The sequence below is a fragment of the Lepidothrix coronata genome, unplaced genomic scaffold (genome assembly GCF_001604755.1).
Source record: "Lepidothrix coronata isolate B3197 unplaced genomic scaffold, Lepidothrix_coronata-1.0 Scaffold378, whole genome shotgun sequence".
Classification (NCBI taxonomy): Eukaryota; Metazoa; Chordata; class Aves; order Passeriformes; family Pipridae; genus Lepidothrix; species Lepidothrix coronata.
In genome coordinates, this window is record NW_016690558.1 from 50,493 (window position 1) to 73,375 (window position 22,883).

General features: G+C 39.1%; 1 long non-coding RNA gene across 1 annotated transcript; it reads right to left on the reverse strand.

Annotated features, from left to right (window-relative positions):
• Positions 1-3,536: 3,536 nt before the first annotated feature.
• Positions 3,537-7,302, reverse strand: LOC108509615. Its single transcript, XR_001878660.1, has 2 exons — positions 6,864-7,302; positions 3,537-6,553 (listed from the first exon to the last, which is right to left on the reverse strand). It is a non-coding gene; the product is annotated as an uncharacterized LOC108509615 (long non-coding RNA).
• Positions 7,303-22,883: the final 15,581 nt, after the last annotated feature.

A 22,883-nucleotide genomic window follows, 5' to 3' on the forward strand; every position in this document is an offset into this window, starting at 1 on the left:
GGGTATTTCCAGATTGTACCTAAAAAATACAGTTATTCATACTTATTAAAAGAAGTTTGTGATGAAATGACAGAGAAAAACCTATGATGAGCAGGAGTCTCCAATGCAAATTAAAAGTATCTAATTCTCTCTGTGTGATGTATAAATCTGGCATGTATTTTGGAAATACCTAATATGTGTCACAGCTGAAGCTTGGAATGTAAACAGGCATAAGAATATTTGGCAGATAACCCAAATTACAGCCTCGCCATCGCAACTTCATTAGAAAAGAGATATATTAGAAAACTAATCTCCTAGGAGGTGTGGAACAAACTGACACTTGTCTTTAAGCTCTTAAAATGTCTGAATTATAGAATTTATTATTATCTTAACATATTTAAATGAATTCAGTCAAGTATGTATCTGAACTCTAGAATAAATTATTATCTCTGTGTCACTGCCTTGAAATCTGTTAATATCTAGGAAGGATCCATTTGCAGAATTGCTGCATAGATAGATATGTACCATATGCCTGAACTGAAGACATTCACCTGTCATTTAAAATCAGATTAATCTCTTGCATTTCAATACATGAGTACAGAGTCATGAATCTGAAGGAAAAGATTCTAAGGCAATTCTAGTTTCTTTTTCTGGAGGGATCTACAAGTCCTTGGGACATTAGCCACTTGAGAAAGATAAGAAACCATCTACTCTGTAGTGGAATTTAGGACATTCAACAGGCTAAATATGCTCAAGGTGAAATCCTGACTCCAGTCAAGCCAGCAGTAAAACTCCCTAAGACTTTTAAAGGCCAAGATTTTCCCTTATCTCATCACATGTGGTTTTGAGCCCAGCTTTGTAAGATAATGAACGTACAGAAGTAATGACTATTCACAGTGATTGCCAGAGTTATGACTTGGTTTTAGATCTAGCATATCTGAAATGTTTCTTCATACCCTATAAGGGAGGAGATGCTCTATACATGCAGAAACAGGTCCTTCATAAACTGGCAGTAAAGTCTGTCTTCCTTATCAGGGTACTGTTTAGGGATCCAGAGAGTGGAAAAAAGCTTCAAAGGAAGAAAAATCCCCTGCACTCATTTCTTCCATTCATACTCCTCCTACCCAGGCGTAATGAAAGAAGTCCTTTTTGCTACCTCCACAAAGAAATTTTCCTAAGAACCTATATATTGAATTTTCCTTAAAACCTATATTTTGAATTTTCCTTTGACTGAGTGGAAAAGGAACCAACAAGAAAATTTAACTGTTGGTTACTAGTCTTCCAATTAAAAACAGAATAAAAGTTACAGGACAGCAGCACAGTAAGGAACAAGGAAATAAAGCAGAAAGGAAAACAAGCAATAAAACATTCCTATTTATTTAGTAAAATAGTCCGAATTGTTCTCGGAACCTGAGTCAGAGACAATTACGTTATGGGAAAGGGAAAAAGGATAAAGTCCTAGTAACAGAGAGAAAACTGTTTCAAATATGGTCTTTAGACCTTGTGAGAACAACAACAACAACAACAACAAGATAGTATGCAAACTGAGAAATCGTGTTCTTTATTTAAAGGAGGAATATGATGGATCAATTTCATTCATTGTTTACTTTCCTGGATTAAGCCAGCAGGACTCTATAGATGTTAATTCAAAATCACACAGAACCCAATTTCAAAATCCATAAATCTTTTACTTTATTACCCAGTAATATTGCAATTTCCTTCTCTCTCCTGAACAAATTCTTCAAGAAGACATCCAAATGGACTACAAGTTTTCTGCATTCCTATTGTCACATCTTCATCTTCTCACATTTCCTGAATGTTCAGTCTTAGCTCCATTTCTTAAATCTTTTTATCCCTATTTTGTCTGGGGATTTACATTCACAAACTCAAAAGCTTTCCCCTTAACAAGGTGTCTAACATGGAATATTTATAAACACTGGAAGATCTCAGCCAGAACAAACCATAAAGCTGCAGTAGAAACTGTTTTGACCAGTCAACAGCAAAACATCTCTCCCAGTCACCATTGGAACCACATTCTAGCACCTCCTCTTCTGCAAAATTACCTCCAGTTACAGACCTTTCTAAAATACTGTACTAAATTAGGTATCACCCAAATTCTGCAGTAAATTAGGTATTACCCAGAGTAACTAGCTTATATCCATGTGTATCCACTTGGGTAGTATCTCACCTGCCTTACTAGAAAATGTTGATGCGATTACATTTCTGCACAGGACTGGGTAATGTGACCTGGTAACTCTGTAGCAACCCCGCCCCCCGTCAGCAACAACAGCCTTAGTGTTTTATGCCCTCTCCTTGTCAAATCAGTCACATTAGGAAAATAAATCTCCTGTGAACCCCACAGTTGCAGCTGCTTTTTTTTTACTCCTTGCTTTGAAGTTTTGATAGCACATACTTTATATCTTAGTTAGCTTTTGGTGATGACTTGCATGTTTCTTGGGGCTTGAAAAATAAATCTTCATAGCCCCAGAATGCCTACGATAGTTCAAAGTGGCAGACCATGCACATCTCTGGAAGTAGCCAAAGAAATTCTTCCAAGAACTTCTAAGATAGATCAAATAACCTCACAGTCAGTGTTTTTTCTGAATTCCATCTAGGTAACACTGATCCCAAAGCATTAGGGTATGCATCTTTCATCTTTTTTAGCCTTTTTAATATCACTACTGTGGTTCTATCATTCATAAAAATGACAAACCTTATTTTGACTTCTTGGAAGCTCTTAGTTTCTATAAGACAGAGCTAGACAGACCTGTTCAAACAGAAAGAAACTGAATTGTAACCTCCACAGAAGATTTCCTAAAGGATTTTGCTAAGGTTCAGGTACAGATCAAAAATTTAATCTTGACTCTTAGTATATTGAATAGTGTAGGATAGAATCATAGAGTCGGAGCATTAGAAATAGTCTGAGATAACAACATCAGTACCACCTTAGCAAAGCATGAGTAGCAATTGCAAAAAGTGCGTGCCTAGCTTACCTTTAGTCATAGTAACAAGAAATAAGAAGTATGGAAAGCATCAGCAGTGAGAACATTTATATTTTTAAAGATGAATGACAGTTTTCAATGGGTGAAGATCAGAAAGCAGTTCTGATTGTAAACAAAGGAGACTTCTATCCCTTCTGGCACTGAGCCTGTATTCCTGATTAAAATCCCATCTGCACTGGCACTAAAACTTTCTTGAAACTTTGAGGGTGAGCTGAGGTTAAGTTATGTAGAACGAGTCCTAAATGTCATACACTCGCAGCAATTTCTAGAATACATATTCTTCCTTTTTGTTTATTATTCACATAATTATAAATCTGATATGTTTCATATTACTGTAATATATGCTAATAACAGCTGGCCTGTGCTTCATGGCTCTTTATTTGCTTACTAAATAATACATTTGAGATTTTAAACAAATTTATTTTAATCTCCTACTATGAGAATATGGTTCATCTATGATATGGTTCTTTGAAATATATTTGTTTCCAATGATATCTAGGGTTCAGTATGAGCACTCTCTTGTATCAGTGACTTTGAAAAAATGGCTAACACTACTTATTGAAATATATTTTATTTAGAGTGATGCTCTATATTTCAAATAATTTTTATAAATTAGACAAAGAACACTAGCTCTTCAGTCCTCCAAAATATGTTCACTGCGATGGTGACACGGAAAAGCAATAAACAATCCAGGATTTAAGGGTCATCACATCCAGAGGAAAAACCACATCGGTGTTTGCATTACCCTCAAATCAACTTTATGCCAAGACATTAAGAAATAGATACAGAAGTAGATGCAGAAACAGTTATGGAAAACAACCATTTACTGTGATTCAAATAGTTACAGACTTATTACTTGGTTTAAATTCATATTTAAACAAATAAAATAGGGAATAATGATTACATGTGTTCGTACTTGAGATCCACTCAAAGACATTTTTCTTCATTTCAAATACTCCTAAAATGCTCCCATGCACACTGTTCTTAGGATGAAACTATTGTCTTTTGCTCTCAGAAGAAAATTTTGTTGAAGGTAGATTCCTGTTGAGCTCATATTCAAGCTCAAACCTTTACTCCACCACAGACACCTGTGATCTGCAATTTAATCAGAGTGATAATTTTGACACTTCTCCTGAGGGGTTATTTGCCCTCCCCATCTAACTCTGCAACTTATTAAGGTCCCTTTCAGGTGAAGTCATCTCCCCATAAACAGAAGCTTGCTAGGGAATATTTTCGTTTTCAATATAAACAAATCATTAAGACCCTGGGGAGACAACATTCCCTCATGCCTGGTATTCAAAGAATTCAGCTCGCAATATATATATTCTTTACCAACAAAAATCTGTATCTCATGTAAACAACTATGCTGACAGTTGTATTTTATACAAGCATATAAATTACAGCTCATGAGCACTTATGAGGTGGTCATTGTGTATTTTTGATTGAGGTTGGATGTAACGCTAGACAAAGATCTATTAGGAAATAGGAAGTTTGAAGGTTTCCTTAATCTGGATTTAGCAGAATATCACGGTCTACTTCACATTCTCCTATGCCAAGCAACCACAGCTATGATGATGAGCATTTCTTTCATTCCAAACCTAGAAAATGTTCTTTATTATACATTTTCTAAGTATGGGTCAGTCAGGTGTAACAAATAAGGCCCACAAGCTCCCACAGCAAAACTGCTTCTTTGTTAAAGCTGGATCGCAGGAAAGGTTGAACTGTTCTCAGCTGGCAACAGTTCTCAATTTATATGATCAAAGCTGAAAACACAGCCGTCACCTTGATGTCCTTAGCCTTTTGTTGTCACTGTAAAAATTTATACTTACATCAGTGGTTAGAAAAATGGTGGTTAGAGTTTATACTTACATCAGTGGTTAGAAGTTCTGCTTCATCTGTTGCTGAACGTTACCTGGTTATGTTTCCTGCAGCCTTTACTGAAAACAAAACCCAAATCTGCAAAAAAACCCCTTAAATCTAGACACTTGTTTTCTCCAATGGCAAAGCAGTGTAAAACAGTTTCTCGCTCCCCTGTTCCTGCACACTTGGTTCCCTTCTTTGCAAACCCACTTGGCTCACAACTGCAGCTCAGTGCCCTCCTAGCTCTGCCAGCTGAAGGGGCTGCAGGGCTGACTTTGGCTTCTTTGGGCTGTGCTCTGATGGCAGTCACCAGAAGGATCAGAGGTGGAGGGGGGTTTCTTTAAAACTACTTTTGAAAAGGGAATTTGATAATTTCAGTGATCCCAGTTTGCAAGACATCTCTACAAATAGTTGTATAAGCACAGCTAACAAACTAGTAAGAGAAACATTGTGGACAGTGATAACAGAGAGAGGAATAGGAAAAATCAGAACCTCTTACACTGGTTTTGCTGATAGGAAAAATATTACTGGAAAAATGTCACTGGGATGAAGTTTTTGGAGTGTGGCTTTGTTCAGCAGCATTACCCAAGTAACTGTTTTGCTGTAGGTAAAGAGAAAGCCTGCTTGCCTTTGCCGTGTCTGGACTCTTGCTTACCTTGTGCCAGCTGCGCTGGTTGTCTGGCAGCACAGAGGGACAACCAAGAAGTTTAGCGAATTCAGTTCATTAAAATTATACTAACATTAGGTGGAACAAAAAACATAGGGTTGTTGTTTGGTTTGTTTGTTTGTTTTTTCCAAATGAGGGAATTAGCTTAAAGAGTGTGAAAATAAATGAGATATGTGGAAGAATCAGGGCAAGAAAAGAAAAGTGAAGGAGAAAAAGGATGGAATGTGGTCTGTTACGGAACAGTTATTCATTTGGCTCAGTTGTGTCAGGAAAACTTGTCATTACTCTTTGAAAAAATAGCAGCATTAAGAAAAAGATAACCATTGCAGCCAATAATAATTATTCCCTTGCAGTCAGGCTTTTTGTATATAAGAGAGAACTGGATCATCATTACTAAGCAAAACTCCTCTGTGTGATGCTATTTTCACAGATGTGCGTGTCTGTTGGCACTTCAACAGGTGGAAACAAATGGCTGCACCCCAACCTTACCAGGCTGGACTTTGAGCAGGGGATGCAACAAAACTGTACATGTATCCATTGCCTGACATAATTTTTAAAACTCTCTGAGGCAACTTTACGACACTGAGCCACCTTTCAAGGACTCATCTTCCTTCCAGAATTTACCAGCATATAACTTGCATTTTCATCAACTCCTCTTAAGCCAACAGTATTTGTTGCACATGACCCCAAAGCAAGAACAAATAGCAGGATGCCATTGCCAGAAATCACTGCAGTGATGCTGTTAAAATAGGTTTTGTCTTCTTTGCATTGCCTAAAGGATTCAAAATAAGGATAGAGCAGTCTCTTTTCAATAGTAACAGACTTGCAAAGGAAAAAGGAGTAAGAACCCTGAAATCAACAACTTCTCAGTGATAAGATGATGTTAGCATTGATAAGTTACTAAAATCCTTGTCTGATACTTGCCATTGTATGAAACTACGGTTCTTTCTGATTTTTTCCATTTTCACAGCTGAGACTTCAGTTTTCATTGGCATGTTCCATTTTTGTACTTCATTACACTGGAGTTAACCCTTGATGGAGCAAACTGTAATCAAGCACACAGTAATTTAGCATGGGATTAAGAAACCCAAAATAGATGACAGAATCCTGGTAGCCTAAGAAATGAAACAGAAATTTGTTTTCACAAAGAAGCAAGGTAAACAGCAACAGTGCCAGCAAATCACTGTTTCCTTCAACATGACTGTGCAAAAAAGCTTTACCTATTGGCAAAATTGTTCATGAGTCTGGAGTTCCTCACCTACATCTAATTAATGATAAATCAGGATGTCATTCCTGAAAGCACTGTCTCATTCTGCCATGGGGATTTTGAGAGCATTACCTAATTTTCAACTGACCTCTTTGAACTTGGGGTGATCAGTAGTTTTCCAAAAAGGACCATAAGCTGGGTAATTTCAATATTTTTGCTGAAAACAGTCTGCCTTCTGGTTGATGATGATGATGACGATTATCATCCTACATCCTTTGAAAAGATCATTTTCTCCTTGGAAAAAGTAAACAAACCCCAATAATTTCCTCTGTTAGAAAAAATCTCTTCAGTCTCTTTTGTCAGTACATACCTGACTGCTGCTGTGGCTGACACCAATAGCCTTTGCTCTGTTTACTTTAAAGAATAAGCTACTGCTGTTTGATTTAGCTTTTCATTTTTAATGTGTAAGCCCTCTCTTGATCCTGCATTCCAGAGAGAAGGAACTAGAGTTCCTTTAAATATCATGCTAGGCACCTCTGAAGCCAGAGTTGTAGATATAAATCCCCCTAGCAAATTTATATAACTGAGATTTATAGGAGAAAAAAAAAAAAACAACAAAAAAAACCCCAAAAAACCCCAACAAAACAAAACTAATCATGTGAGCACCAAGTTCCCCTGGCAGCATTAACATGACAGGTGTACCTAGCCCAGCCAGTCACTTTTCATTTAACTGTCAGTACACTTGTCTAATGCTTCTAGCTGCATTGCACCAGTATAGTTTTTTATTCTAAAGGTCAGCCACCCTCACCAAAGTTCAAAAAGGCATTTAATGCAAACAAAAGATCAAATCAAAGGTGGCTTTCATCAGACCTTGCTTGAACTAGCTTGGCAAGATAAAGTGCGTTAATATGCAGGTTCCAAATTTCAAAGCAAAAAAATTCTTGTCAGGGCCATATGAATTGCAAAACAAGTAAGCAATAAGGAATTGTGTTCTTCCTTATGTTTGTGTTTGTTTAAAGTATTAAAGCTACCAGAGTTATACAAGTAGGGATTTCTATAAAGAAGGAAAAAAACACTGAAGAATGAAATTTAATGTTTCATTCCTAAGGGAGAAATAAGGACCCTGATCTTCTCTCAGGGAACTCTGTGTAGTTGATTAGGGTGGCCAGAAATTGGTTTGAAATTATTGATTACGAAGCCCCAGTCCCAGCTCCCTGATCTCGAAGGCACTCTCCAAGTCATCATACTGGAGGTAGCTAATGAAGCTGTGATGGCCACTCCAGCATATAATATCAAGAGAGTGATTATCAATCCAGAGCCCTGCTATCTGAGGCTGCCAGATCCTTCCCCAATCAATGAGAGAGGCAGAAAATGAGCTGCAATGACGAAGATAGATGTCAATAGAAGACGTATCTATACTGCTCCCATGAAGCCACTCACAAGGAAAAAAATGTCACTTCCCCTTCTCTCTTCCCTCCTTTCTCAGTTCTGGAGGAGGTGGTAGAGGAAACACAACAGTACTTCCCGAAACCTGGTGGTCCCACTAGGTAGGAATATTCCTTCCCTGCTCAAGGTGCCTGGGCTTTTTATTGCCAGATTAACAAAACAGCCAATATGTCCAAGAACATCGGAAACCGTGTAAGGAATGTGAAATTATATAGGGTTTTGGTTTGGTTTGATTTTGCACAGGACCAAACCACAGCGACAGCCGCTCAAGATGTAAACATAGCCCTCTTTAGGATGGAAACCACTTATTCAAGTTGTTTGAATCGGCTGATCCTCAGCAAGGGAAAGATGATGTTTATATAAATCCTACACTTCATCCCAGATAACAGCATAGTGACATCTTAATCCAAACGACACGGGGCCTCATCTTTCAGATTCTTTGTGTGAAGACTGCATGATTAATTCCCTGCATCAGAAACAGGTTACTCATCTATTTCCAAGTGCATTTGTCTGATGCAAATATTTACAGTTCTTCATTAGGCAGCTGCATTCCTTGGACACCTTAACTGACTTCAAGATACCCTAATCTGCATGGTTATCTTAGAGACACCTCTAGGGATGTACAGCAATCCCTGAGACATACATGACTATTCTAAGTTAAAAGGAATAGATTTTTCAGGTGGGCTTTCCAGTACTTTAAAACTTACGCAGTCATTTACAGCCCCAGAAAGCAGGAACTGCAAACTCTCCTTCCCAAGGAAAAGCAAAGTCTGAACAAACCTGAATGTCAAATTCAACCATGCTGAACATGCAGAATTGGACTCTGACTCAGGAGTCATCATATCTAATCTTCAAAACTTTCAGGTTGGTTTATATATCACATAGCAGGAAAAACAAACAAACAAAACTCAACATATTTTTTCTCTCTTCATTTTCATGTCATTTTTTAGTTCAGACCTAGGGTCGATGGTCTTATATTTTTTTTTTTTGTTCCTGTGTAAAAGAAAGGATTCAACTACAATTTGCTTATTTTTTCATGTTTTGTGAGAATTAAAAAAAAAATTTCCCATTGGAAGCTTAGCTTTTTGGAGTTTATCAGTTTTCTTCCTGCGGAATGTCAAACGATTTTGTTATCAATTGAAAAGACATTTCAAGTGAAAAGCAACTTTTAGGGTAAAAATTTCATCGGTTACCTTTTGAATGCAAATCTTCATAATGTTTATACAAAAACCCAGTGCATTTCAAGGTACATTCATATTCCTTCACCTCCTCCTATGAGGCTATGCAGAGGCTTAACTTTAAGTGTTTGTTCAAGTGTTTCGCTGCAGAGGAGTCCCTGAGCCCTTGGTGCAGAAGGCATTGTTGTGGTGATTTCAGACCTCCAGGCAGGAAGGAAATTGCACATGTGGCATCTTGTGAAGGACAGAAAATATCTCTGGCTTTTTCAGAAAATATAAAACCAGGTTTTTCCTTGGATTCTAAATGGACAAATTAATGGTCATCGGTAAAGGCGAGGAGAGAAGAAAAATTATAAAGTGAACAGCGGAAGAATAGATGTCTTTCTCCTTACAGACTTTATTGAAATGCTTTCAAACAATTGCCTTTGGATCAAGAATTCCTGAATTATTTTGCAAAACAAAGTAGAACTACAAATGAAACCAACACTGACAAGAAAAGGAGATGTTTCCCACCTCAAATATAGTAAAACAAAAGGTTGGAGGAGGGAGAAATGCATGACTCTACAAAAGAAAACAAATTGAAAGAGGTTTTTAAAGGGGTGGAAATGGCTGGAAAGATGGGAAAACACTTTTATTATCTGATGTTTCAGTGGCACATCTATATTCTCAGTGTTTCACAACCCTAACACTGACCGGCATGTTTTGCAAGAGAATTTGCATTTTCATCCTACTGCCACTAGACACTAGAAGTGTTTTCCTCCAATCTCAGATATCCATACACTGGTGTAATTAAACAAGGACAGAGGACAAAAACAGTCTCCCATTGTTGTACAGTCCACCTAAAGCTGTCTACAGAATCCCAAGACCATTTGCAATGCCTTCTTTGAAGGCATATCTCCTCCACACACCTGAGATGCCTGCGCTTCAGCTGAGCCAACCCAGGCTACCCTCTTACCTATCACCCACTCTAGGCACTCTTGTGAACAGGAACTCCCTTTGCTACTTTATTAAGTCCTTATACAGACCATGAAATCCACAGTCCATCCCTACATGCAGGGCATCAGGATTGAGTTTTTTATTTGGGATTTCTGAATGAGAGATTGTGCAATGCTTGGAAGGCTTCCATTTTTGTGTCAAATTGCACATATTTTCACTGAGGACTAGTCATGCTGGACCTTGCCCCATATGAGGTTACTTCACTGCATTGTGCAAACAGCTGCAGTCTAACAGTGTGGGGCAAAAGCTGTGCTTACAGATGGATAAATGTCACTGGTAAAGCCAGCAAACGGCTGAATCATCACCATACAAGCACCCAAAAAAGTATCTTTTACTGAAGACACATTAACCTCATTTTGCTTTTGGATTGGAAGACACACTTACATTAACCTCATTTTGCTTTTGGATTGCAAGACTCTGGGAAGAACCATGCAGAGAAGGGCAGTAACAAGAGCACATTTCCGAAGGGCAGTCACTTGTGCTGCTCTCTAGTTATCTCCTGCTTACATGCAAGTACACCACGCTCTAGGTTTCATGCCAGGACATACCCAAGACTCCATCAGTGACTGCTGCAGGGCACTGTTGAATCATGGGGACAATGAAGGTCCCCAGAAATGTGCAAAAATGTGTGTATGAGTCCTTAATATCTCGGTTTGGAGTGCAAGCAAAGGGAGAGCACTCAAACTCAGACTGGAAAACACTCGCTGCAGTCAAGCATTATTACACAAACTTCCACAAAAACAATAAAAAAGGAATAGATTTATTGCCTGTATTCCAGGAACCTGACAGAATAAGAAATGGATGCTGCTTATCATAGGCCAGAGAAAATTCTCGGCCAGAATAAGATTTTATTAATGGTTTAACCACATTAATTCAAGAATTCCAGACCTGGCACTGAGAGGCTTTGTTTCCACAAACGCTTTGGTATGGCACTGAGGCCAAAAGAAGCAATCCCATTCTCATTTTTTCTGACTCAACATTCCCTTTCCCTTGTTCTGGCATTCAGAAGGTGTGTGTCAATGCAGCGGACCAGAGTGAGGACCAGACCCACGCCTGAGCTAGCCAAGCCTCTTTTCCTGACCCAGCTCTCTCCTGGCTGGGTTTCCCTGCCCAGTGCACTGTGCAGTTACATGAAACCTCAGGTGGCATCAGGGACAGCATAGGTTCAAGGGGGACACCCTTGGTAGGGGGTTTGGAACTAGATGATCTTTAATATGCCTTCCAACTCAAGACATTCTACGATTCTACGATTCTAAATATGCACAGGAGTAAAGAGAATGCTGGACTGCTAACTCCAGTGGCAGTGATGTCTGCTGGCTTAACTTGGCTGTGAGTGACTGTGGTATCAGCATCATTCCCTCTTGCTGTAGCCTCCAAATTCACTGACCTATTTTGGAAGTACATCCTCTAAAGCAATGTGCTGTAAATGTGTAAGAGGATGTTACTTATACAGGATATTTATTAAAGTGATTGCATAAAGCTTAGGCAAAGAAAATACACAGAACATGCAAAGAGTATGTAGCACACATATATTACATGGGTTTATAAATGGTTTTAATTATATTGATGCTGAGTATCCATATCTGGAACTCAAAAGGATGTGTTTTACAAACACTGGCATAACAATGCGTGATACAGAATGGGAAAGGAACCTAGGTTAGAACTGAGCATATAGTTCTCTCATGATCTGTGGCTACCAACAGATACAGCAGAACTGCTGTTGAAAAAGACCTAATGAAAAATACAGGCCAAAAGAATTATTCTGATTTTAACAAACAGTTTAAATAAATAATATTTGTTTTTCTCAACTGAGTTCTGGATAGTCTTTAATAACGGGGGAAAAAAACCAGTATTTTTCTGGGACCAAAAAGGAGCAGTTGAGCTGCTGGCAGGAGTGCCTGTAGAGTACACAGAAGAAGAGTGAGGAATTAAGCTGTGCTATTTTAAAAGGTTGCTTTCATTGACTGAACTTTATTCATTGGACTGGAGCACATTAACACCAGGAAGGGGTTTTTTTGTTGTTTTTTTTTCAATTCTTAGAACTTAGAAATTTCCTAGTACCAGTCAGACTGTGATCCAGACTATTTCCTCTGTGATCCTGGTTGTTCTTTTGTACTTCTTCCTCTTCCCAGGACAGACTGATCTGTTGACAACCAATTACCTGGGCATACACTTGGATTTACACATTGCCATTTGAACCTTCCATGATAAAGATACTACCGAATGCCATGTTGCATGTGGCTCCAGTTGAAAACAAGGATATGGTTTCTCCTCACCAATCTTAGTATCATAGAATAGTTTGGGTTGCCATGAGCAGGGACACCTTCCACTAGACCAGGTTGCTCAAAGCCCCAACCAATCTCACACTGAACACTTCCAGGGATGAGGCATCCACAACTCATCTGGACAACATGTTCCAATGTCTCATTACCCCTGAATAAAGAATTCGTGCAGGTAGAGGACTGTGCAGGCTACATCTTACAGAATCAAAGGTGTAAGATCAAAGGGGATAAGGGTGGAGAAAGAGGCAAGGGAGGTGGGCCATGTGGCTAGCACACCACAGAGCAGCAGACTGGTGTTGCAAAGGCTATGAATGCATCAGCACCTAATAATTTTGGTACTACTTGATATCATGTGTGTTTAAAATTGCAGCAAGCTGCCTAACACTTGTGGAAATGGGGGAGGGGTGAGAATTGTTGCTCTTGCTTGGGATTTTTACTGTATTCTAACTGGGTTTTATCTTCCCTTGTAGTGAGCAAATAGAGTGGTTACTGTACAACATAAGGCTGACTACTAAATGACAAGTAGGCATGCTAAATCTGCTTCTTGTCCCCTTAGGCAGTGGTCCCTAATTCTTGGCTCAGAGACAACATGTTGAGCATCAGATTCCTCAGTGCTACTTGCTGATACCAGGGAAAGCAGAGCACAGCATCAGACATCACTTTTGGTTCAATTCTTCTTCAGTACATTACTCCAAGCTAGTGGAAGATGGGATTCTCTTCTTGGGTTTAGACACTGGTCAAAAGACATCAGAAAATGAAAATAACAGATGACAGAAAAGGAGTTGGATGATCACAATCTTGCCCAGTGCCTGAAAGCTCATCTTTTCACTTCAGCAAGCTCTCAAATAAAAGGACTGGGCAATTCTCTGCTTTCAGTGCCTTCCACCAACTCCTTCCTCAGGTTAATGAGAAGAAAGATACCGTCTCTGGACAAGTTATGGGCTCCTGGTGCTGTACTGTATTTCATGAGGTAACTGGGAAAGCCACATCTTTGTTTGACACAAAAAGAAACAAAAAACTCAAACAAACAAAAAACCAAAAAAGTCTGGAAATATAAGATAGTAATTGAAGTTGCACAGAGCTATTCACCTAGTTTGGGATGATTGCTTTCCTCAGGTTATAAAGAATTATTTAAAACATTCTGAAGTTCAGACTGGCTTCACACATCTATGTATGATTTAAGCAGAAAAAAATTTACCCATTAAATACTATTTAGGTTGCAATGCACTGCTGAACCATAGCCACTGACAGACTCTGGAGGTATTTATGTCTTATATTCCTGTATAATAATGATGATGGAAAGACGCTACCTGTGCCTCTGATGTAAAGGGCAGCAGCAGTAATGGCTATTCACCAGAAATAAAAGGCTGTCCAAGCAGACAAGACAGATACACAAGTTAGTCACACAGATAAAGTAATTCTAGTGAGTCAAACTTGAAGGGAAACATGCATTTAGGGGCATTATTTCAAGTATGCATGTGCCTGACACTCTCCTGATTTTGACTATAAAGGTTACACACAGATGAGTTAATTCTCTTCACTACACAACATGGTTGTGGCTAAGAGAGAGAATGATCTTAAGGGATCTTATCTTTGAATCTTTACTCTGCGTTCAGGAATGCTCCCCAGGCAGGGCTAACACTCTTGTATAGGTCTCCTCCATGAAGAGGAGAAGAAATACCTTTACTGGCCTCCTGCAGCTATCTCTGTTGGGTCATTGGCTCTCTCCTCAAGTGTAACAGGCTACCTCAGGTTCATCTTAGCACACTAACGATGTGCTCTCCTTCCTACTGAGTAACTTTTTAATACCCTGCAAGCTCCACATGTCTCTTAGTTGTGCTGCGAACTACCTGCAACAGCACAGCTCGCCTTGCAAGTTGCCAAGGCTACGCTGAAAACTCTCCCCTCCTTTTCTCTGCCTCGTATATCCTTTTCTTGGTACGCAAATGTCAGCAGTTGTAACCTACTATAGGGAGGCATCTGGCAGTGATGGCTGCCACAAAGGAGGACTGCTCTTGCTGAAGATGCTCTGCCAGCAGTGTTATGCAGGCTCCCCTTCTCAATTCACATTTTCTTGGCACCTGCACCCCTGTCTGACTGACTTTTAAATGGGCAAAGAGTCAATCCAACAGATGGGCTGAGTGGCAGGCAACCAAGATGCTATGAATGTACATTGTCTGGGTGTGGAGAGTCAAACTGCCAGTCAGGAATATCCAAATTGCTGCCCATCGAACGGCTATGTGACGACAGCACAGAGATATGCCATGAATAGCCAAGTTTAAAATGTCTTCCATAACAGCAGCATTCATAGAGAGAAAAAGTACAGTAAAGGGGTATCGCAGCTGACTGCACTTGGGAGGAATCCAGGAAGGAATTGCGATGGAGAGGCAAATCCAGAGAAGAACGACTTTCCTCTCACAAAGTAACTGTTGCCATTCCCCATCACAATACCTTCCAGCATCACAGAAGACAATTTTATAGGACAAGGCAAGCAGCAAAGTTTATCTTTTGTCTCTCAGGAGCCCTTTAAAATTAGTACCAAAAAATCTAATGCATTAAATTTTTTTGCTAAATGGATCAATAAGCTTTGTACAATATGTGGTGGCCTCTGCATGCATGGTGTGAGCAGACTAGCCTAACAAGTCTAGTTACCAAGGAAACAGGTTTTTAAACTTGAAACATAGGTATTCGTGATGACAAAGGGATCTTACACTTTTTTGGAACATGTCTCTCTTTTGAGGATGAAATGTGGAAGTTGGCTTTCAAAATACTCCTCGCTGTGGTCACGAGGCCGGTGGAAAATGTTGCATTGCTGACCCTGATTCACTGGGCTAGCAGAACCAGCAACAGAATACGGAACAAAAGATCATTACACAGCATCACCTAATGCTTTACTCTAAAAGAAAGCAAATGAGGATGTTAATTAGACAAGGACTTCCGTTCTTTGAGGGTGCCAATCAATCACATTTTTTTCCATCCTGAAGGGACAAGATTTATTATTTTTTTTTTAACATAAGTCTTTTAAGCCCCAACGCTATGGCTTTATAGGAAGAGGAAATTGGTCTCAGCCATGCCCTGACAGAGTGGCACTGAACAGAAAGTGTCTTTCTTCCAGAATGTGTTCATTAGTTCCTTCTCTCAATCTGACCTTGAATGCATTTGATTAAATGATTAAAACAATTTCATCCCAAAATGACAGTCTGTAGGACAAACTTAATTAAGCTCCAAGACAGAAGAATGGAAAAGCTTGTGTTACGCTTCTTGCTTTGTATGAACTCCTATACTTAAATAACCACGAGGGCCGTTATAAACCCCTGCAATAGGTTGGGCATCTGGCCTCCCTGATTCCTCTCCACCTGACGGGACCTCTGAGCCCAGGCAGCCACAGGTTACTGCTCCCTGCCTGTCTCACTGACCCAAGCACCACTCCCTTCCTTAAAAGCACCAACTACCTGCATTGTGAGCAGAGACACTCTTTATCATCTTCTCATTTCACAGTCCATCAAGAATATACAAACTGGCCACAGAGAGCTTAAAAAAAACATTTAGTGCATGTAACAAGAAGGAAAAAGACTTTACTAACTTCATTGTTATCTCATCATTTAAAAATACAAAAAAAAAGTTATACACTCTGTAGAATAGTGCAGGGAAAGTTGTGAAATCATTATTTTCTCGTCACTTTTTTTGATTAGCCTGTCTACACCATGAAAAAACCTGAATATGATTTCTCTACTAAAATAGCACCAACACTTTTGGCAGCAGTGTAATATTAATGCAAGTCAAGATCTTCAGCATTGTTTCTTTTAAATTTCTCAGGTTATCTTATCCTGGCAGTTTAGAAATATGGGGCTTTATTTGCTAACATTCACATTACATCTAGTCCTTTTGCAGGGCCATTGGTGCTAGCAATAGAGGATATATCACATAAATACACCCTTTATACAAGGCTTGAGAGAAAATTACAGCAGGCTATGATGCTCAGTTATAAATAAGCAATTCTATTGACTTCAGTGGGGCTGTACAAAAATAACTACTAGCCAAACTTGGCTCAGAAAATTAAAAAAATTAAAAAAATCCTTAAACAACAAACAGTATGTGGTTCATTTAGCAAACAATTACTTAACTCACCAATACATCAATGATAAAAACAAACTTACCTTATTGTCCAGCCAATAGAAAAAAAAAAAGGACTAGGAAAGCAAAATTGCTTATGCAAATAAACTTGAACAGGAAAAACATATTAATGAATCTTCTTTTAAGAGGTAAACAAAATGCTGGCTCCTCGCCAAGGAGTCATGCATAGAAATCAAGCAGGGGATCCCAGAAAGGACAGCAAAGCAGCTGACAAAGCCTCTTTAGTGCTGTCAATGAGGCAGACAAAATCTGAGAGATGGCTGCACCACACACACGCTGTGGAGGGGCGAGGGGGAAGCTGTGAGCGCAGCCACCGGGGAGGCTGCCAGGGGACACCTTCCTCCAGCAGCTGCCTTAGAGGAAGGTGCTAAAATACTTTGAGGGCTGCACTCTTGTCCTCTCAGTGGGGAGAGCATGATGGCAGAATTAGCCGAGGCCGAGTTTGATGTTTTGTGACATGTCCCCACTGGTGTGGCTGGTTGGAGCAGGAGCAGCTTGAGTGGACCTCGGCAGATCATACATCCATCCCATTAGTTCTCCCCGTCCCAGTGGCTAGGGAGGTTGCATAAAGTATTACACTACTGCCTTACCCACCACCATAAAGGTTTCCTGTAAAATGATGCACATGGCTCTCTGCTTAGCTGGAGGGGTTTATTTCTTTCCTTGTCAGGCTCCTGAAAAACCTGAAATGAAAAAGGAAATAAAAAAAGTCTTTTGCTCAAGTCAGACATCTTCCAGAGCCTCCTTGCAGAATAATGCAGTGAGACAGCAATTCCAAAAGAGCTTTGCAAAGCCCTTGTCCTCACTACATCTCAGTCACACAGATCAATGTGATGATTTAAATAGACTAAGAGAGGGGCACAGCTAGTGTTTCAGGCTCTGAGGCACAAAGTTGAAGTCTGGTGGCTGACAAAAGTTGGAGGGCCATTTGAATTATTATTCAGGGGACATTCAGAGGTTGCACCTTGTGGATCTTCTGTGCTAGAGGACAAGTAAAATAGTCACCCACTCATCAGCAAAACAGGACAAACAAACACCCTCCAAATGCATGTCAGTGGGTACACTGACATCTGGCAAACTATATCTGAATGCACACAAAGCATGAGATTTCTTGTGTAGTAACAAGTATAATGAGGCCTTTATAAGAGTATCCATTTACATCCTTGTGCTGCTTCTGCCTAAGAGGAGAACCCAAGCATTTCACTGAACAGCATGAGAGTGATGCACCTCGCGCTGAGATGGTATATCACTGCTTTACCCATCAAATGGAGGACAATCACAGTGTCCAACAACACAATTTCTTGAGCTCATAATTTTTCATAGGACAGGGAGTTCAATGGCTGGAAAGTGTAAAGGCAAGACCAAATGTAAATGAGGTTCTTCTGCCCATGGTCCCTGTATGTTTCTTCTAATCTGCACATCTGTGAATGAAGAGCACAAATCACAGATATAATCTGGAAGTGGTGTACTCTGGGTACATCACATAATAAGTCTTATTGTTCAACAACAAAAGATTAAGTTTTCAAAATGAAAATTATTATGTCCTGAATTTCTTTGCAGTGCTGCTTCTCTGGCTTTGAAGGCATTGGACTAGAGCTGCTCAGTTAGAAATCTCATTTCTTTTTATTCCCTTGGAACAGAAAAATCCTGGTGTCTGTTACCTTATGAGAAATACAGACACAGTCAATAAAAAAATGAAATGTTTATATTGTCCACATATTTCCTGAAGGAAAACATTATTCCTCTTTGGTCAAGCCTGTTACTAAGAAAAGACTCTACCCAATGTAGAAATACTTTAATAATTGTTCTTTACATAAATAAGATGAAATTTTAACCTTTACTGTTCTGAAACCTTTAGAGAAACATTTATCTGCAGCTGAAATTAAAAATGAATTGCTTTATTGAATCATTGGCAAAAGGCACAGACTAGCTGTGAAAATTCCTCTCTGCTTTCATTGACATATTGAACACGAATTAAAAAAAAAGTAATTTAAAGGCAGTTTAGCCTCAAGAAAATGGGCAGTCACTGTAAGGTCTGGCATCTTAGAAGAAAAAAAAAATTCTTCATGTATCCCACTTAGGAACCAGGATGTTTATATGGAACAGCTTGATAGACATGATAAATAACTGATTATAATTACATTTCTTGAAGTTCTGCTCAAAGGCAATCTTATACCAACAACACAGAATAACCTTCAGAGGACATAAGGTTTAAAAAATAAAATATCAGAAATACATAAACAATGTCCCAAATGACTCTGAGTCAGAGTTTCAGCTGCAGTAAATCACCATGAATGCAATGGTGGCATATTCCTAATCTGTGGCCACTGGGACCGGGGCTCCAGAGTTTATCTTTGTGCAACAGCTTGTGATATTTAGACTACAAATTGGCAGCAGTAAAAGGGCAACTGGTGGTCATGTTGTAGGTGATCTGGGTGACCGGTGTGAACTTACTTCCCAGTGTCTGTGTCATCACAATACCCTGATCCCAAGTGTGAGATAATTTGATGTAATCACTGTTCCATAGGGAAGGTGTAAACACCTCACAGTTACCTCTGGGTTGGATTGTAAAATGATGGAATTGTTGTTGCTTTATCCCTTATTTCTTCTTTATCTACATTGCTTAAGTAGATACACATTTACGTGAACCATGACACCTTCACCTATGTTTATCACACAGCTGAAGTCATGGCATAATACACACCCTGCCTCATGCGCTTTCTGGTCCTTTTGCAGGATGGTCTATCGTTTTCAACATCTACACCCAAATTAGGCCAACTGCCAGTAAAGGGTCAATGTTACAGACACCATAACTTTTTTTTTCCAAGAGTAGCTGCTCTGTCAGATATGGTAGTAATGTATTGTAGCACCAGAAATTTATAATACACAAAAATGTGTATCATAAAAGATACAGAGAGACCTTTCCACAGTCATTTAGTGTACAAATTAATTCAAAAAGCCATTATGCCTGAGTGAAAAGAAACATTTTTCAGTAATTAAGAGCATAAGAGCATATATTATATCCACCATTTTAAGGAGACTTTCACACAAAAATATTCTAGTGGAGATGTAGTAAATTCATCCCTTATACACAAGTTTAATCAGTTGATCTGACATTTTGAATTATGGGAACACTTCAGTTCACTTTTTTTTGGAGAGAAATCTAAGTCATATTACAAGCTCTAAGTACGGACCCTTTTGCTTGAGCAAAGTTTCCGTGCTGGAGTTTCTCCGAGGTAGAATAGTAGTCCTGGATGTTGATCTCTGCAATACAGCATTTTTCTCAGACCAAAGAATGAATGGGGAAGTAATAGCTGCATTGTTGCAAACACCCACATTTTCAGACAGGATCATTACTTAATGAGAAGGAAAACTGTTTTTGGGAGCAGCAACAGAAATTTCAAAGGTTGAGACAGATTAAAATACTAATGTTTAACTCCTGTCAAATGTGGAAGTTCAATTTAACTGGTCCATCTGCAGCAAGCATGTTTCTGACTAAGGAAATCCTGTTCCTTTATCTAGTCCCTCCTCATATTCATAATAATGGATGTTTCAAGGTGTGCATAATTCCATCTTCTGCCTACTCCATTTACAATATGTAAACATAGCCCAATGTTTATATCCTCTTTCTTATGTAAGAGTTAATATTTTTGCAGTAGTGCTTCTCACCTTCTAGATATACTTTCTACATTCAGTTTAGCACTTACTGATGCATTTTTATGATTGTGTTTATTACTCACTTTAAGCAAAGGGGAAAAGAGAAAATGAGAAGAGACGAAGAGTCCCCACAAAGAAATACTGAGGGTCAAATGGACTTTCCAAAACCCTTTGGCAGCCACGCATTCAACACATGACACTATGTTGCCTAATAAAATGAAAAAAATATGAGGCCATAGCTCATATGAAGCAATGTTATGCGCTATATCCATCCCTCAGGCCAGAGTTTCCTCATCCCTAGATTGAACATTGTAACATATATGTTTAGTCAGATATATAGACTGGACACATCACAATGATAAATAAGTTTAAAAAAAATCATAAAAAAAACCCCTCAAAAGCAAATGGTGACATTTTCTGTCCCTAATACTTTGGTAGGCCATTAAGATGCTTCAGAGAAGTTGTGTTTTCAGAATTTAGATTCCCACTAAATGTCACAAATCAAGAAATATCTATTATCAATTGTAAGTTAAATAATTACAGCTCCTAAAAGGAAAAAAAAAATCCCATTTATTAAGTATAATATCTGTTCGTAGACCTTATCAGAAACTCTTGCCCCTCAGGAAAAGCCAGGTGCAAGTCAGGTGAGTCTTGCACTGCATCTTTATATCTCTGCAAGAGCTGGCTGAAGTTCCTCAAGGCATAAAAGCCATCTGAAAAAGACTGAAGTGTAGTAATATACTGAAAAATCTGGCAGGTGATCTCCAGCCAAATCTCTTCCCTTTACACTATTCAACAACGGTTCTCCCAAGAGCAAACTCCAGAATACTCACAAATTACTTCAGAATTTGCAAAGCAAAGACCTGAATGCTTTCCTCTTCCCATGGTCTTTGAGAATAGAAAGTACGTTGGGGTGACATCTGGCCATATACCAACTCTTCTCTGAACTGTGTACCAGAAAAAAGTAACCCAAGGTTCTCAAGGAGGCTAGAAGCCATGGACTCCTTCTCATCATTGGCAAGGATAGTCACTGGAAAAGGACTACAAAAGCACCACTCACATCAGTGCAAATGTTGCTCTGTCTGAAAGCATCCTACATCAAACTAAACTGCTGTGAGGATGCTGAGTATCCCAAGGTTTCCTTTTCTCTCTGATTATCAGAGAAACTGACACTGGATTTCAGGATGTCTTATCAAACACATTCTTCTTCTAAGGTGTCATAAGGTACCACTCACCTGTTGACAGCAAAAAAGGAGGACATTCTCCTGGATAGTCATATTTCTCCAGAGCATTTCAAAGACTAAAGCAATTGCTCTTTCTTTTCAAGGATGTAGGCACCATGAGATCCAAATGTCCTATTTTTTCTCCTCTAACAAAGCCTAAAGCTAAGAAGGTCAGGACAGATAAGATAAAGAACTGAATGTTCTCTCTTATACAATCTCATATACAATTGTCTGTGATTTACTTCTGCACTCTGTGGCTTATATAGACACTCTAGCGACCACAGGATGATCCTACTGCAGCAGGAAACAGAATTGCTCTTTTCCATTCCAGCCACTTTCAGAGAAAAAAATCTTACCACAGCAAGCCAGATTTTGTCCTTTAAAGGCAAAATTATACAAGTATGGTCCTTCAACCACCCCCAAAACATAAGGTAATCTTGAAAGTACCAGCCCACCTAGTTGCAGGTGTGGCCAGAATATAACATACATATCGCAATGCAGGACTTCACTTCAAATGACTTTAAACATGGTAGACAGAGAGATCGTGACTCCTTGCACTAGCAGGCCTTGCACAAGATTAAAGGTTAGTCACTCAGACACCCTTGAGCTTAAACAAAGGAATTCTCAGCAAGAACTGCTGCAAAACAGACATCAAGCTTTTTATGAAGCTATTGTCGTTGTCCCCTGCCCCTCATCACCATATTTCCTGTCATGAGTCCATGACCATCTCATGTCATTTGCCTGGGTGCAAGGGACATTGCAAAAGGGGTCTAATGTCAGGTATAAGAGACATTCCTACTGCCCAAATCAGGCTACAGTGACCCCATGGTGTTTGTGACTGCAACTCAGATGCCCCACATGCAAACTAGCAGCTGAAGATACCTACAGAGAGCATTAGGTTCCCATTCACCTTGTACCAGTGTGACTATACAGTTTGTATAGGGCAAGTCTGTTCCCACTAAACAGGCTGCCAGAAAGACTCACATAGTCTTCCACTCACTTTTAAAACTGGAATTAAAAATTAAGACCAATTTCTGCTCCTAGTTATCTCCTCAAATCACAAACTTCACCTTTATAGTACCAATCTTTTTAGCATTAAAAAATATTCAAAATTATTTTGTGATTTTTCAGGAGTGCTATACCTGTTAAGAGGAAAGCAAGTATGTGCAGAGCAGTTAAGATTTAACTATAGAAAGTGTGTTTCCATTTAAAAGAGAGAATAAACTGATTTCATGTAAACCACTACAAAAAT